The sequence below is a fragment of the Leuresthes tenuis genome, unplaced genomic scaffold (assembly GCF_036924035.1).
Source record: "Leuresthes tenuis unplaced genomic scaffold, fLeuTen1.0.hap1 SCAF_23, whole genome shotgun sequence".
Lineage (NCBI taxonomy): Eukaryota > Metazoa > Chordata > Actinopteri > Atheriniformes > Atherinopsidae > Leuresthes > Leuresthes tenuis.
The window spans coordinates 1,967,211-1,981,057 of record NW_027325377.1 but is presented as its reverse complement, the minus strand read 5'-3'; the positions used below and the strand labels follow the sequence as shown (position 1 = coordinate 1,981,057).

General features: G+C 38.3%; 7 non-coding genes across 7 annotated transcripts; all 7 read left to right on the top strand.

Annotated features, from left to right (window-relative positions):
- The first annotated feature begins 2,230 nt into the window (after window positions 1-2,230).
- trnat-cgu (transfer RNA threonine (anticodon CGU)) lies at window positions 2,231-2,304 on the top strand. The gene has a single exon. It is a non-coding gene; the product is annotated as a tRNA-Thr (tRNA).
- A 2,539-nt stretch (window positions 2,305-4,843) lies between these two features.
- Window positions 4,844-4,917, top strand: trnat-cgu (transfer RNA threonine (anticodon CGU)). The gene has a single exon. It is a non-coding gene; the product is annotated as a tRNA-Thr (tRNA).
- Window positions 4,918-6,931: 2,014 nt separating this feature from the next.
- trnat-cgu (transfer RNA threonine (anticodon CGU)) lies at window positions 6,932-7,005 on the top strand. The gene has a single exon. It is a non-coding gene; the product is annotated as a tRNA-Thr (tRNA).
- A 1,601-nt stretch (window positions 7,006-8,606) lies between these two features.
- Window positions 8,607-8,680, top strand: trnat-ugu (transfer RNA threonine (anticodon UGU)). Its single transcript has one exon. It is a non-coding gene; the product is annotated as a tRNA-Thr (tRNA).
- Window positions 8,681-10,771: 2,091 nt separating this feature from the next.
- On the top strand, window positions 10,772-10,845 carry trnat-ugu (transfer RNA threonine (anticodon UGU)). The gene has a single exon. It is a non-coding gene; the product is annotated as a tRNA-Thr (tRNA).
- Window positions 10,846-11,603: 758 nt separating this feature from the next.
- trnat-ugu (transfer RNA threonine (anticodon UGU)) lies at window positions 11,604-11,677 on the top strand. The gene has a single exon. It is a non-coding gene; the product is annotated as a tRNA-Thr (tRNA).
- A 1,076-nt stretch (window positions 11,678-12,753) lies between these two features.
- Window positions 12,754-12,827, top strand: trnat-cgu (transfer RNA threonine (anticodon CGU)). The gene has a single exon. It is a non-coding gene; the product is annotated as a tRNA-Thr (tRNA).
- The last annotated feature ends 1,020 nt before the right edge of the window (window positions 12,828-13,847 follow it).

The window sequence follows — 13,847 nt, the reverse complement described above, 5'->3', positions numbered from 1 at the left end:
GTAATTTTGTGTCTCTTTGTGATTGTTTTGTGTCTCTTTGTGGTTGTTATGTGTCTCTTTGTGGTCGTTTTGTGTCTCTTTGTGGTTGTTATGTGTCTCTCATTGGTTGTTTTGTGTCTCTTTGTGGTAGTTTTGTCTCTCTTTGTGGTAATTTTGTGTCTTTTTGTGATCTTTTTTTGTCTCTTTGTAGTTGTTGTTTCTCTGTGGTTGTTTTGTGTCTCTTTCTGGTAATTTTGTGTCTCTTTGTGGTCATTTTGTGTCTCTTTGTGGTTGTTTATTGTCTCTTTGCTGTTGTTTTCTGTCTCTGTGGTTGTTTTGTGTCTCTTTCTGGTAGTTTTGTGTCTCTTTGTGGTAGTTTTGTGTCTTTTTCTGGTAATTTTGTGTCTCTTTGTGGTAGTTTTGTGTCTTTTTCTGGTAATTTTGTGTCTCTTTGTGGTAGTTTTGTGTCTCTTTGTGGTAGTTTTGTCTCTCTTTGTGGTCATTTTGTGTCTCTTTGTGATCGTTTTGTGTCTCTTTGTGGTTGTTATGTGTCTCTTTGTGGTGGTTTTGTGTCTCGTTTATGTTGTTATGTGTCTCTCTTTGGTTGTTTTGTGTCTCTTTGTAGTTGTTTTGTTTCTCTGTGGTTGTTTTGTGTCTCTTTCTGGTAGTTTTGTGTCTCTTTGTGGTAGTTTTGTGTCTTTTTCTGGTAATTTTGTGTCTCTTTGTGGTAGTTTTGTGTCTTTTTCTGGTAATTTTGTGTCTCTTTGTGGTAGTTTTGTGTCTCTTTGTGGTAGTTTTGTCTCTCTTTCTGGTAATTTTGTGTCTCTTTGTGGTAGTTTTGTGTCTCTTTGTGGTCATTTTGTGTCTCTTTGTGGTTGTTTATTGTCTCTTTGTGGTTGTTTTCTGTCTCTGTAGTTGTTTTGTGTCTCTTTCTGGTAATTTTGTGTCTCTTTGTGGTAGTTTTGTGTCTCTTTGTGGTTGTTATGTGTCTCTTTGTGGTCGTTTTGTGTCTCTTTGTGGTTGTTATGTGTCTCTCTTTGGTTGTTTTGCGTCTCTTTGTGGTAGTTTTGTCAATCTTTGTGGTCATTTTGTGTCTTTTTGTGATCTTTTTTGTCTCTTTGTAGTTGTTGTGTCTCTGTGGTTGTTTTGTGTCTTTTTCTGGTAATTTTCTGTCTCTTTGTGGTTGTTTTGTGTCTCTTTGTGGTTGTTATGTGTCTCTTTGTGGTCGTTTTGTGTCTCTTTGTGGTTGTTATGTGTCTCTCTTTGGTTGTTTTGTGTCTCTTTGTGGTAGTTTTGTCAATCTTTGTGGTCATTTTGTGTCTTTTTGTGATCTTTTTTTGTCTCTTTGTAGTTGTTGTGTCTCTGTGGTTGTTTTGTGTCTCTTTTTGGTAATTTTGTGTCTCTTTGTGGTCATTTTGTGTCTCTTTGTGGTTGTTTATTGTCTCTTTGCTGTTGTTTTCTGTCTCTGTGGTTGTTTTGTGTCTCTTTGTGATCGTTTTGTGTCTCTTTGTAGTTTTTGTGTCTCTGCGGTTGTTTTGTCTCTCTTCGTGGTCATTTTGTGTCTCTTTGTGATCGTTTTGTGTCTCTTTTTAGTTGTTTTGTGTCTCTGTGGTCGTTTTGTGTCTCTTTGTGGTTGTTATGTGTCTCTTGGTGGTCGTTTTGTGTCTCTGGATGTTTTGTGTCTCTTTCTGGTAATTTTGTCTCTTTTTGTGGTCATTTTGTGTCTCTGTGGTCGTTTTGTGTCTCTTTGTGGTTGTTTTGTGTCTCTGGATATTTTGTGTGTCTTTGTGGTCGTTATGTGTCTCTGGATGTTTTGTGTCTCTTTGTGGTCGTTTTGTCTCTCTTTGTGGTCATTTTGTGTCTCTTTGTGGTTGTTTTGTGTCTCTGTGATCGTTTTTTGTCACTCTGTGGTTGTTTTGTGTCTGTTCGTGGTCGTTTTGTCTCTCTTGGTCATTTTGTGTCTCTTTGTGGTTGTTTTGTGTCTCTTTGTAGTTGTTTTGTGTCTCTGTGGTTGGTTTGTGTCTCTTTCTGGTAACTTTTTGTCTCTTTGTGGTCGTTTTGTGTCTCTTTGTGGTAGTTTTATGTCTCTTTGTGGTTGTTTTGTTTCTCTTTGTGATCGTTTTGTGTCTCTATGTGGTTGTTTTGTGTCTCTGTGGTCGTTTTGTGTCTCTCTGTGGTCATTTTGTGTCTCTTTGTGGTCGTTTTGTGTATCTGAATGTTTTATGTCTTTCATCATTTTTATGACTTATGTGGTTCTGTGGCTTAGTTGGTCAAAGTGCCTGTCTCGTAAACAGGAGATCCTGGGTTCAAATCCCAGCAGTGCCTTTGGTCCTTTTAAGCTAACTAGGACTTAGCATATAAAACAGGTCATTATCAGGGTTCTACTTTACATTGGTTCTCTTAATTAAATGATGAACATCATGATTATTATCAGTCTCTTCATTGGTCAGACTTGATAAAAATGTTTTTAGGAATCAGAATTAGTTTTGGGATGTTTTGTGTCTCTTTGTGGTCGTTTTGTGTCTCTGGATGTTTTGTGTCTCTTTCTGCTTTCATATGTGTCTCTGTGGTTGTTTTGTGTCTCTTTGTGGTTGTTATGTGTCTCTTTGTGGTCGTTTTGTGTCTCTTTGTGGTTGTTATGTGTCTCTTTGTGGTCGTTTTGTGTCTCTGGATGTTTTGTGTCTCTTTGTGGTTGTTTTGTGTCTCTTTCTGGTAATTTTGTCTCTTTTTGTGGTCATTTTGTGTCTCTGTGGTCGTTTTGTGTCTTTGGATGTTTTGTGTGTCTTTGTGGTCGTTATGTGTCTCTGGATGCTTTGTGTCTCTGTGTGGTCGTTTTGTCTCCTGTGGTCATTTTGTGTCTCTTCGTGGTTGTTTTGTGTATCTGGATGTTTTGTGTCTCTTTGTGGTCGTTTTGTCTCTTGTGGTCATTTTGTGTCTCTTTGTGGTTGTTTTGTGTCTCTTTGTAGTTGTTTTGTGTCTCTGTGGTTGTTTTGTGTCTCTTTCTGGTAATTTTTTGTCTCTTTGTGGTCGTTTTGTGTCTCTTTGTGGTAGTTTTATGTCTCTTTGTGGTTGTTTTGTTTCTCTTTGTGATCGTTTTGTGTCTCTTTGTAGTTGTTGTGTCTCTTTGTGGTTGTTATGTGTCTCTTTGTGGTCGTTTTGTGTCTCTGGATGTTTTGTGCCTCTCTGTGGTTTTTTTGTGTCTCTTTCTGGTAATTTTGTGTCTCTTTGTGGTAGTTTTGTCTCTCTTTGTGGTCGTTTTGTGTCTCTTTGTGGTTGTTTTGTCTCTCTGGATTTTTTGTGTCTCTTTCTGGTAATTTTGTGTCTCTCTGTGGTTGTTTTGTCTCTCTTTGTAGTCGTTTTGTGTCTCTCTGTGGTTGTTTTGTGTCTCTGTGGTCGTTTTGTGTCTCTCTGTGGTCATTTTGTGTCTCTTTGTGGTTGTTTTGTGTCTCTGGATGTTTTGTGTGTCTTTGTGGTCGTTATGAGTCTTGTGGTCATTTTGTGTCTCTTTGTGGTTGTTTTGTGTATCTGGATGTTTTGTGTCTCTTTGTGGTTGTTTTCTGTCTCTGTAGTTGTTTTGTGTCTCTTTCTGGTAATTTTGTGTCTCTTTGTGGTAGTTTTGTGTCTCTTTGTGGTTGTTATGTGTCTCTCTTTGGTTGTTTTGTGTCTCTTTGTGGTAGTTTTGTCAATCTTTGTGGTCATTTTGTGTCTTTTTGTGATCTTTTTTTGTCTCTTTGTAGTTGTTGTGTCTCTGTGGTTGTTTTGTGTCTTTTTCTGGTAATTTTTTGTCTCTTTGTGGTTGTTTTGTGTCTCTTTGTGGTTGTTATGTGTCTCTTTGTGGTCGTTTTGTGTCTCTTTGTGGTTGTTATGTGTCTCTCTTTGGTTGTTTTGTGTCTCTTTGTGGTAGTTTTGTCAATCTTTGTGGTCATTTTGTGTCTTTTTGTGATCTTTTTTTGTCTCTTTGTAGTTGTTGTGTCTCTGTGGTTGTTTTGTGTCTCTTTTTGGTAATTTTGTGTCTCTTTTTGGTCATTTTGTGTCTCTTTGTGGTTGTTTATTGTCTCTTTGCTGTTGTTTTCTGTCTCTGTGGTTGTTTTGTGTCTCTTTGTGATCGTTTTGTGTCTCTTTGTAGTTTTTGTGTCTCTGCGGTTGTTTTGTCTCTCTTCGTGGTCATTTTGTGTCTCTTTGTGATCGTTTTGTGTCTCTTTTTAGTTGTTTTGTGTCTCTGTGGTCGTTTTGTGTCTCTTTGTGGTTGTTATGTGTCTCTTGGTGGTCGTTTTGTGTCTCTGGATGTTTTGTGTCTCTTTCTGGTAATTTTGTCTCTTTTTGTGGTCATTTTGTGTCTCTGTGGTCGTTTTGTGTCTCTTTGTGGTTGTTTTGTGTCTCTGGATATTTTGTGTGTCTTTGTGGTCGTTATGTGTCTCTGGATGTTTTGTGTCTCTTTGTGGTCGTTTTGTCTCTCTTTGTGGTCATTTTGTGTCTCTTTGTGGTTGTTTTGTGTCTCTGTGATCGTTTTTTGTCACTCTGTGGTTGTTTTGTGTCTGTTCGTGGTCGTTTTGTCTCTCTTGGTCATTTTGTGTCTCTTTGTGGTTGTTTTGTGTCTCTTTGTAGTTGTTTTGTGTCTCTGTGGTTGGTTTGTGTCTCTTTCTGGTAACTTTTTGTCTCTTTGTGGTCGTTTTGTGTCTCTTTGTGGTAGTTTTATGTCTCTTTGTGGTTGTTTTGTTTCTCTTTGTGATCGTTTTGTGTCTCTATGTGGTTGTTTTGTGTCTCTGTGGTCGTTTTGTGTCTCTCTGTGGTCATTTTGTGTCTCTTTGTGGTCGTTTTGTGTATCTGAATGTTTTATGTCTTTCATCATTTTTATGACTTATGTGGTTCTGTGGCTTAGTTGGTCAAAGTGCCTGTCTCGTAAACAGGAGATCCTGGGTTCAAATCCCAGCAGTGCCTTTGGTCCTTTTAAGCTAACTAGGACTTAGCATATAAAACAGGTCATTATCAGGGTTCTACTTTACATTGGTTCTCTTAATTAAATGATGAACATCATGATTATTATCAGTCTCTTCATTGGTCAGACTTGATAAAAATGTTTTTAGGAATCAGAATTAGTTTTGGGATGTTTTGTGTCTCTTTGTGGTCGTTTTGTGTCTCTGGATGTTTTGTGTCTCTTTCTGCTTTCATATGTGTCTCTGTGGTTGTTTTGTGTCTCTTTGTGGTTGTTATGTGTCTCTTTGTGGTCGTTTTGTGTCTCTTTGTGGTTGTTATGTGTCTCTTTGTGGTCGTTTTGTGTCTCTGGATGTTTTGTGTCTCTTTGTGGTTGTTTTGTGTCTCTTTCTGGTAATTTTGTCTCTTTTTGTGGTCATTTTGTGTCTCTGTGGTCGTTTTGTGTCTTTGGATGTTTTGTGTGTCTTTGTGGTCGTTATGTGTCTCTGGATGCTTTGTGTCTCTGTGTGGTCGTTTTGTCTCTTGTGGTCATTTTGTGTCTCTTTGTGGTTGTTTTGTGTCTCTGGATGTTTTGTGTGTCTTTGTGGTCGTTATGAGTCTTGTGGTCATTTTGTGTCTCTTTGTGGTTGTTTTGTGTATCTGGATGTTTTGTGTCTCTTTGTGGTTGTTTTCTGTCTCTGTAGTTGTTTTGTGTCTCTTTCTGGTAATTTTGTGTCTCTTTGTGGTAGTTTTGTGTCTCTTTGTGGTTGTTATGTGTCTCTTTGTGGTCGTTTTGTGTCTCTTTGTGGTTGTTATGTGTCTCTCTTTGGTTGTTTTGTGTCTCTTTGTGGTAGTTTTGTCAATCTTTGTGGTCATTTTGTGTCTTTTTGTGATCTTTTTTTGTCTCTTTGTAGTTGTTGTGTCTCTGTGGTTGTTTTGTGTCTTTTTCTGGTAATTTTTTGTCTCTTTGTGGTTGTTTTGTGTCTCTTTGTGGTTGTTATGTGTCTCTTTGTGGTCGTTTTGTGTCTCTTTGTGGTTGTTATGTGTCTCTCTTTGGTTGTTTTGTGTCTCTTTGTGGTAGTTTTGTCAATCTTTGTGGTCATTTTGTGTCTTTTTGTGATCTTTTTTTGTCTCTTTGTAGTTGTTGTGTCTCTGTGGTTGTTTTGTGTCTCTTTTTGGTAATTTTGTGTCTCTTTTTGGTCATTTTGTGTCTCTTTGTGGTTGTTTATTGTCTCTTTGCTGTTGTTTTCTGTCTCTGTGGTTGTTTTGTGTCTCTTTGTGATCGTTTTGTGTCTCTTTGTAGTTTTTGTGTCTCTGCGGTTGTTTTGTCTCTCTTCGTGGTCATTTTGTGTCTCTTTGTGATCGTTTTGTGTCTCTTTTTAGTTGTTTTGTGTCTCTGTGGTCGTTTTGTGTCTCTTTGTGGTTGTTATGTGTCTCTTGGTGGTCGTTTTGTGTCTCTGGATGTTTTGTGTCTCTTTCTGGTAATTTTGTCTCTTTTTGTGGTCATTTTGTGTCTCTGTGGTCGTTTTGTGTCTCTTTGTGGTTGTTTTGTGTCTCTGGATATTTTGTGTGTCTTTGTGGTCGTTATGTGTCTCTGGATGTTTTGTGTCTCTTTGTGGTCGTTTTGTCTCTCTTTGTGGTCATTTTGTGTCTCTTTGTGGTTGTTTTGTGTCTCTGTGATCGTTTTTTGTCACTCTGTGGTTGTTTTGTGTCTGTTCGTGGTCGTTTTGTCTCTCTTGGTCATTTTGTGTCTCTTTGTGGTTGTTTTGTGTCTCTTTGTAGTTGTTTTGTGTCTCTGTGGTTGGTTTGTGTCTCTTTCTGGTAACTTTTTGTCTCTTTGTGGTCGTTTTGTGTCTCTTTGTGGTAGTTTTATGTCTCTTTGTGGTTGTTTTGTTTCTCTTTGTGATCGTTTTGTGTCTCTATGTGGTTGTTTTGTGTCTCTGTGGTCGTTTTGTGTCTCTCTGTGGTCATTTTGTGTCTCTTTGTGGTCGTTTTGTGTATCTGAATGTTTTATGTCTTTCATCATTTTTATGACTTATGTGGTTCTGTGGCTTAGTTGGTCAAAGTGCCTGTCTCGTAAACAGGAGATCCTGGGTTCAAATCCCAGCAGTGCCTTTGGTCCTTTTAAGCTAACTAGGACTTAGCATATAAAACAGGTCATTATCAGGGTTCTACTTTACATTGGTTCTCTTAATTAAATGATGAACATCATGATTATTATCAGTCTCTTCATTGGTCAGACTTGATAAAAATGTTTTTAGGAATCAGAATTAGTTTTGGGATGTTTTGTGTCTCTTTGTGGTCGTTTTGTGTCTCTGGATGTTTTGTGTCTCTTTCTGCTTTCATATGTGTCTCTGTGGTTGTTTTGTGTCTCTTTGTGGTTGTTATGTGTCTCTTTGTGGTCGTTTTGTGTCTCTTTGTGGTTGTTATGTGTCTCTTTGTGGTCGTTTTGTGTCTCTGGATGTTTTGTGTCTCTTTGTGGTTGTTTTGTGTCTCTTTCTGGTAATTTTGTCTCTTTTTGTGGTCATTTTGTGTCTCTGTGGTCGTTTTGTGTCTTTGGATGTTTTGTGTGTCTTTGTGGTCGTTATGTGTCTCTGGATGCTTTGTGTCTCTGTGTGGTCGTTTTGTCTCTTGTGGTCATTTTGTGTCTCTTCGTGGTTGTTTTGTGTATCTGGATGTTTTGTGTCTCTTTGTGGTCGTTTTGTCTCTTGTGGTCATTTTGTGTCTCTTTGTGGTTGTTTTGTGTCTCTTTGTAGTTGTTTTGTGTCTCTGTGGTTGTTTTGTGTCTCTTTCTGGTAATTTTTTGTCTCTTTGTGGTCGTTTTGTGTCTCTTTGTGGTAGTTTTATGTCTCTTTGTGGTTGTTTTGTTTGTCTTTGTGATCGGTTTGTGTCTCTTTGTAGTTGTTGTGTCTCTTTGTGGTTGTTATGTGTCTCTTTGTGGTCGTTTTGTGTCTCTGGATGTTTTGTGCCTCTCTGTGGTTTTTTTGTGTCTCTTTCTGGTAATTTTGTGTCTCTTTGTGGTAGTTTTGTCTCTCTTTGTGGTCGTTTTGTGTCTCTTTGTGGTTGTTTTGTCTCTCTGGATTTTTTGTGTCTCTTTCTGGTAATTTTGTGTCTCTCTGTGGTTGTTTTGTGTCTCTTTGTGGTAGTTTTGTCTCTCTTTGTGGACATATTGTGTCTCTGTGGTCGTTTTGTGTCTCTTTGTGGTTGTTTTGTGTCTCTGGATGTTTTGTATCTCTTTGTGGTCGTTATGTGTCTCTGGATGTTCTGTGTCTCTCTGTGGTTGTTTTGTGTCTCTGTGGTTGTTTTTTGTCTCTTTGTGGTCATTTTGTGTCTCTGTGGTCGTTTTGTGTCTCTTTGTGGTTGTTCTGTGTCTCTTTGTGATCGTTTTGTGTCTCTTTGTAGTTGTTGTGTCTCTTTGGTTGTTAAGTCTCTCTTTGTGGTCATTTTATGTCTGTTTGTGGTAGTTTTGTCTCTCTTTGTGGTCATTTTGTGTCTCTGTGGTCGTTTTGTGTCTCTTTGTGGTTGTTTTGTGTCTCTGGATGTTTTGTGTCTCTCTGTGGTTGTTTTGTCTCTCTTTGTAGTCGTTTTGTGTCTCTCTGTGGTGGTTTTGTGTCTCTTTGGTCGTTTTGTGTCTCTCTGTGGTCATCTTGTGTCTCTTTGTGGTCGTCTTGTGTATCTGAATGTTTTGTGTCTTTCATCAATTTTATTACTTATGTGGTGCTGTGGCTTAGTTGGTCAAAGTGCCTGTCTTGTAAACAGGAGATCCTGGGTTCAAATCCCAGCAGTACCTGTGGTCCTGTTAAGCTAACGATGACTTAGCATATAAAACAGGTCATTATCAGGGTTCTACTTTACATGGGTTCTCTTAATTAAATGATGAACATCATGATTATTATCAGTCTGTTCTTTGGTCAGACTTGATAAAAATGTTTTTAGAAATCAGAATTAGTTTTGGGAAGTTTTGTGTCTCTTTCTGCTTGTTATGTGTCTCTCTGTGGTTGTTTTGTGTCTCTTTGTGGTTGTTATGTGTCTCTGGATGTTTTGTGTCTCTCTGTGGTTGTTTTGTGTCTCTGGATGTTTTGTGTCTCTCTGTGGTTGTTTTGTGTCTCTGTGGTTGTTTTGTGTCTCTCTGTGGTAGTTTTGTCTCTCTTTGTGGTCGTTTTGTGTCTCTTTGTGATCTTTTTTTGTCTCTTTGTAGTTGTTGTGTCTCTGTGGTTGTTTTGTGTCTCTTTCTGGTAATTTTGTGTCTCTTTGTGGTAGTTTTGTGTCTCTTTCTGGTAGTTTTGTGTCTCTTTGTGGTTGTTTATTGTCTCTTTGTGGTTGTTTATTGTCTCTTTGTGGTTGTTTTCTGTCTCTGTGGTTGTTTTGTGTCTCTTTGTGGTAGTTTTATGTCTCTTTGTGGTAGTTTTGTGTCTTTTTCTCATAATTTTGTGTCTCTTTGTGGTAGTTTTGTGTCTCTTTGTGGTAGTTTTGTCTCTCTTGGTGGTCATTTTGTATCTCTTTGTGATCGTTTTGTGTCTCTTTTTAGTTTTTTTGTGTCTTTGTTGTCGTTTTGTGTCTCTCTGTGGTCGTTTTGTGTCTCTCTGTGGTTGTTTTGTGTCTTTTTGTGGTTGTTTTTTGTCTCTTTGTAGGTATTTTGTGTCTCTTTGTGGTTGTTTTGTGTCTCTTTGTATTTGTTGTGTCTCTGCGGTTGTTTTGTCTCTCTTCGTGGTCATTTTGTGTCTCTTTGTGGTCATTTTGTGTCTCTCTGTGGTCGTTTTGTGTTTCTGTGGTCGTTTTGTGTCTTTGGATGTTTTGTTTCTCTTTCTGGTAATTTTTTGTCTCTCTTTTGTTGTTTTGTCTCTCTTTGTGGTCGTTTTGTGTCTCTCTGTGGTTGTTTTGTGTCTCTGTGGTCGTTTTGTGTCTTTGGATGTTTTGTTTCTCTTTCTGGTGATTTTGTGTCTCTCTGTGGTTGTTTTGTGTCTCTGTGGTCGTTTTGTGTCTCTCTGTGGTCATCTTGTGTCTCTTTGTGGTCGTTTTGTGTCTCTCTGTGGTCATCTTGTGTCTCTTTGTGGTCGTTTTGTGTATCTGAATGTTTTGTGTCTCTTTGTGGTAGTTTTGTGTCTCTTTTTGCTTGTTATGTGTCTCACTGTGGTTGTTATGTGTCTCTTTGTAGTTATTTTGTGTCTCTTTGTGATCGTTTTGTGTCTCTTTGTAGTTGTTGTGTGTCTATGGATGTTTTGTGTCTCTCTGTGGTTGTTTTGTGTCTCTTTCTGGTAATTTTGTGTCTCTTTGTGGTAGTTTTGTGTCTCTTTCTGGTAGTTTTGTGTCTCTTTGTGGTTGTTTATTGTCTCTTTGTGGTTGTTTATTGTCTCTTTGTGGTTGTTTTCTGTCTCTGTGGTTGTTTTGTGTGTCTTTCTGGTAGTTTTATGTCTCTTTGTGGTAGTTTTGTGTCTTTTTCTCGTAATTTTGTGTCTCTTTGTGGTAGTTTTGTCTCTCTTGGTGGTCATATTGTGTTTCTTTGTGATCGTTTTGTGTCTCTTTTTAGTTTTTTTGTGTCTCTGTGGTCGTTTTGTGTCTCTCTGTGATCGTTTTGTGTCTCTCTGTGGTTGTTTTGTGTCTTTTCGTGGTTGTTTTTTGTCTCTTTGTAGGTATTTTGTGTCTCTTTGTGGTTGTTTTGTGTCTCTTTGTATTTGTTGTGTCTCTGCGGTTGTTTTGTCTCTCTTCGTGGTCATTTTGTGTCTCTCTGTGGTCGTTTTGTGTCACAGACTTGATAATGTTTTTAGAAATCAGAATTAGTTTTGGGAGAGTCTCTGGAGCTACTTCCTCAAGTGGATCCAGTTCAGGACAAAGGGGATCCAGTTCCTGTTCTTTTTTCTTTCATCTGTTTTGTGACTTATGTGGTGCTGTGGCTTAGTTGGTCAAAGTGCCTGTCTTGTAAACAGGAGATCCTGGGTTCAAATCCCAGCAGTGCCTGTAGTCCTGTTAAGCTAACTATGACTTAGCATGTAAGTGGTTGTTTTGTGTCTCTTTCTGGTAATTTTTTGTCTCTCTTTTGTTGTTTTGTCTCTCTTTGTGGTCGTTTTGTGTCTCTCTGTGGTTGTTTTGTGTCTCTGTGGTCGTTTTGTGTCTTTGGATGTTTTGTTTCTCTTTCTGGTGATTTTGTGTCTCTCTGTGGTTGTGTTGTGTCTCTGTGGTCGTTTTGTGTCTCTCTGTGGTCATCTTGTGTCTCTTTGTGGTCGTTTTGTGTCTCTCTGTGGTCATCTTGTGTCTCTTTGTGGTCGTTTTGTGTATCTGAATGTTTTGTGTCTCTTTGTGGTAGTTTTGTGTCTCTTTTTGCTTGTTATGTGTCTCTTTGTAGTTATTTTGTGTCTCTTTGTGGTTGTTCTGTGTCTCTTTGTGATCGTTTTGTGTCTCTTTGTAGTTGTTGTGTCTCTTTGGTTGTTTAGTCTCTCTTTGTGGTCATTTTATGTCTGTTTGTGGTAGTTTTGTCTCTGTGGTCATTTTGTGTCTCTGTGGTCGTTTTGTGTCTCTTTGTGGTTGTTTTGTGTCTCTGGATGTTTTGTGTCTCTCTATGGTTGTTTTGTCTCTCTTTGTAGTCGTTTTGTGTCTCTCTGTGGTGGTTTTGTGTCTCTTTGGTCGTTTTGTGTCTCTCTGTGGTCATCTTGTGTCTCTTTGTGGTCGTCTTGTGTATCTGAATGTTTTGTGTCTTTCATAATTTTTATGGCTTATGTGGTGCTGTGGCTTAGTTGGTCAAAGTGCCTGTCTTGTAAACAGGAGATCCTGGGTTCAAATCCCAGCAGTACCTGTGGTCCTGTTAAGCTAACGATGACTTAGCATATAAAACAGGTCATTATCAGGGTTCTACTTTACATTGGTTCTCTTAATTAAATGATGAACATCATGGTTATTATCAGTCTGTTCTTTGGTCAGACTTGATAAAAATGTTTTTAGAAATCAGAATTAGTTTTGGGAAGTTTTGTGTCTCTTTCTGCTTGTTATGTGTCTCTCTGTGGTTGTTTTGTGTCTCTTTGTGGTTGTTATGTGTCTCTGGATGTTTTGTGTCTCTCTGTGGTTGTTTTGTGTCTCTGTGGTTGTTTTGTGTCTCTTTGTGGTAGTTTTGTCTCTCTTTGTGGTCGTTTTGTGTCTCTTTGTGATCTTTTTTTGTCTCTTTGTAGTTGTTGTGTCTCTGTGGTTGTTTTGTGTCTCTTTCTGGTAATTTTGTGTCTCTTTGTGGTAGTTTTGTGTCTCTTTCTGGTAGTTTTGTGTCTCTTTGTGGTTGTTTATTGTCTCTTTGTGGTTGTTTATTGTCTCTTTGTGGTTGTTTTCTGTCTCTGTGGTTGTTTTGTGTCTCTTTCTGGTAGTTTAATGTCTCTTTGTGGTAGTTTTGTGTCTTTTTCTCGTAATTTTGTGTCTCTTTGTGGTAGTTTTGTGTCTCTTTGTGGTAGTTTTGTCTCTCTTGGTGGTCATTTTGTGTCTCTTTGTGATCGTTTTGTGTCTCTTTTTAGTTTTTTTGTGTCTCTGTGGTAATTTTTGTGTCTCTCTGTGGTCGTTTTGTGTCTCTCTGTGGTTGTTTTGTGTCTTTTTGTGGTTGTTTTTTGTCTCTTTGTAGGTATTTTGTGTCTCTTTGTGGTTGTTTTGTGTCTCTTTGTATTTGTTGTGTCTCTGCGGTTGTTTTGTCTCTCTTCGTGGTCATTTTGTGTCTCTTTGTGGTCATTTTGTGTCTCTCTGTGGTCGTTTTGTGTCACAGACTTGATAATGTTTTTAGAAATCAGAATTAGTTTTGGGAGAGTCTCTGGAGCTACTTCCTCAAGTGGATCCAGTTCAGGACAAAGGGGATCCAGTTCCTGTTCTTTTTTCTTTCATCTGTTTTGTGACTTATGTGGTGCTGTGGCTTAGTTGGTCAAAGTGCCTGTCTCGTAAACAGGAGATCCTGGGTTCAAATCCCAGCAGTGCCTGTAGTCCTGTTAAGCTAACTATGACTTAGCATGTAAGTGTCTTTTTGTGGTTGTTTTGTGTCTCTTTCTGGTAATTTTTTGTCTCTCTTTTGTTGTTTTGTCTCTCTTTGTGGTCGTTTTGTGTCTCTCTGTGGTTGTTTTGTGTCTCTGTGGTCGTTTTGTGTCTTTGGATGTTTTGTTTCTCTTTCTGGTGATTTTGTGTCTCTCTGTGGTTGTTTTGTGTCTCTGTGGTCGTTTTGTGTCTCTCTGTGGTCATCTTGTGTCTCTTTGTGGTCGTTTTGTGTCTCTCTGTGGTCATCTTGTGTCTCTTTGTGGTCGTTTTGTGTCTCTTTTTGCTTGTTATGTGTCTCTTTGTGGTTGTTATGTGTCTCTTTGTAGTTATTTTGTGTCTCTTTGTGGTTGTTCTGTGTCTCTTTGTGATCGTTTTGTGTCTCTTTGTAGTTGTTGTGTCTCTTTGGTTGTTTAGTCTCTCTTTGTGGTCATTTTATGTCTGTTTGTGGTAGTTTTGTCTCTCTTTGTGGTCATTTTGTGTCTCTGTGGTCGTTTTGTGTCTCTTTGTGGTCATTTTGTGTCTCTGTGGTCGTTTTGTGTCTCTTTGTGGTTGTTTTGTGTCTCTGGATGTTTTGTGTGTCTTTGTGGTCGTTTTGTCTCTTGTGGTAATTTTTCGTCTCTTTGTGGTTGTTTTGTGTATCTGGATGTTTTGTGTCCCTTTGTGGTAGTTTTGTCTCTCTTTGTGGTCATTTTGTGTCTCTTTGTGGTTGTTTTGTGTCTCTGTGATCGTTTTTTGTCACTCTGTGGTTGTTTTGTGTCTGTTCGTGGTCGTTTTGTCTCTTGTGGTCATTTTGTGTCTCTTTGTGGTTGTTTTGTGTCTCTTTGTGGTTGTTTTGTGTCTCTTTGTAGTTGTTTTATGTCTCTGTGGTTGTTTTGTGTCTCTTTCTGGTAATTTTTTGTCTCTTTGTGGTCGTTTTGTGTCTCTTTGTGGTAGTTTTATGTCTCTTTGTGGTTGTTTTCTTTCTCTTT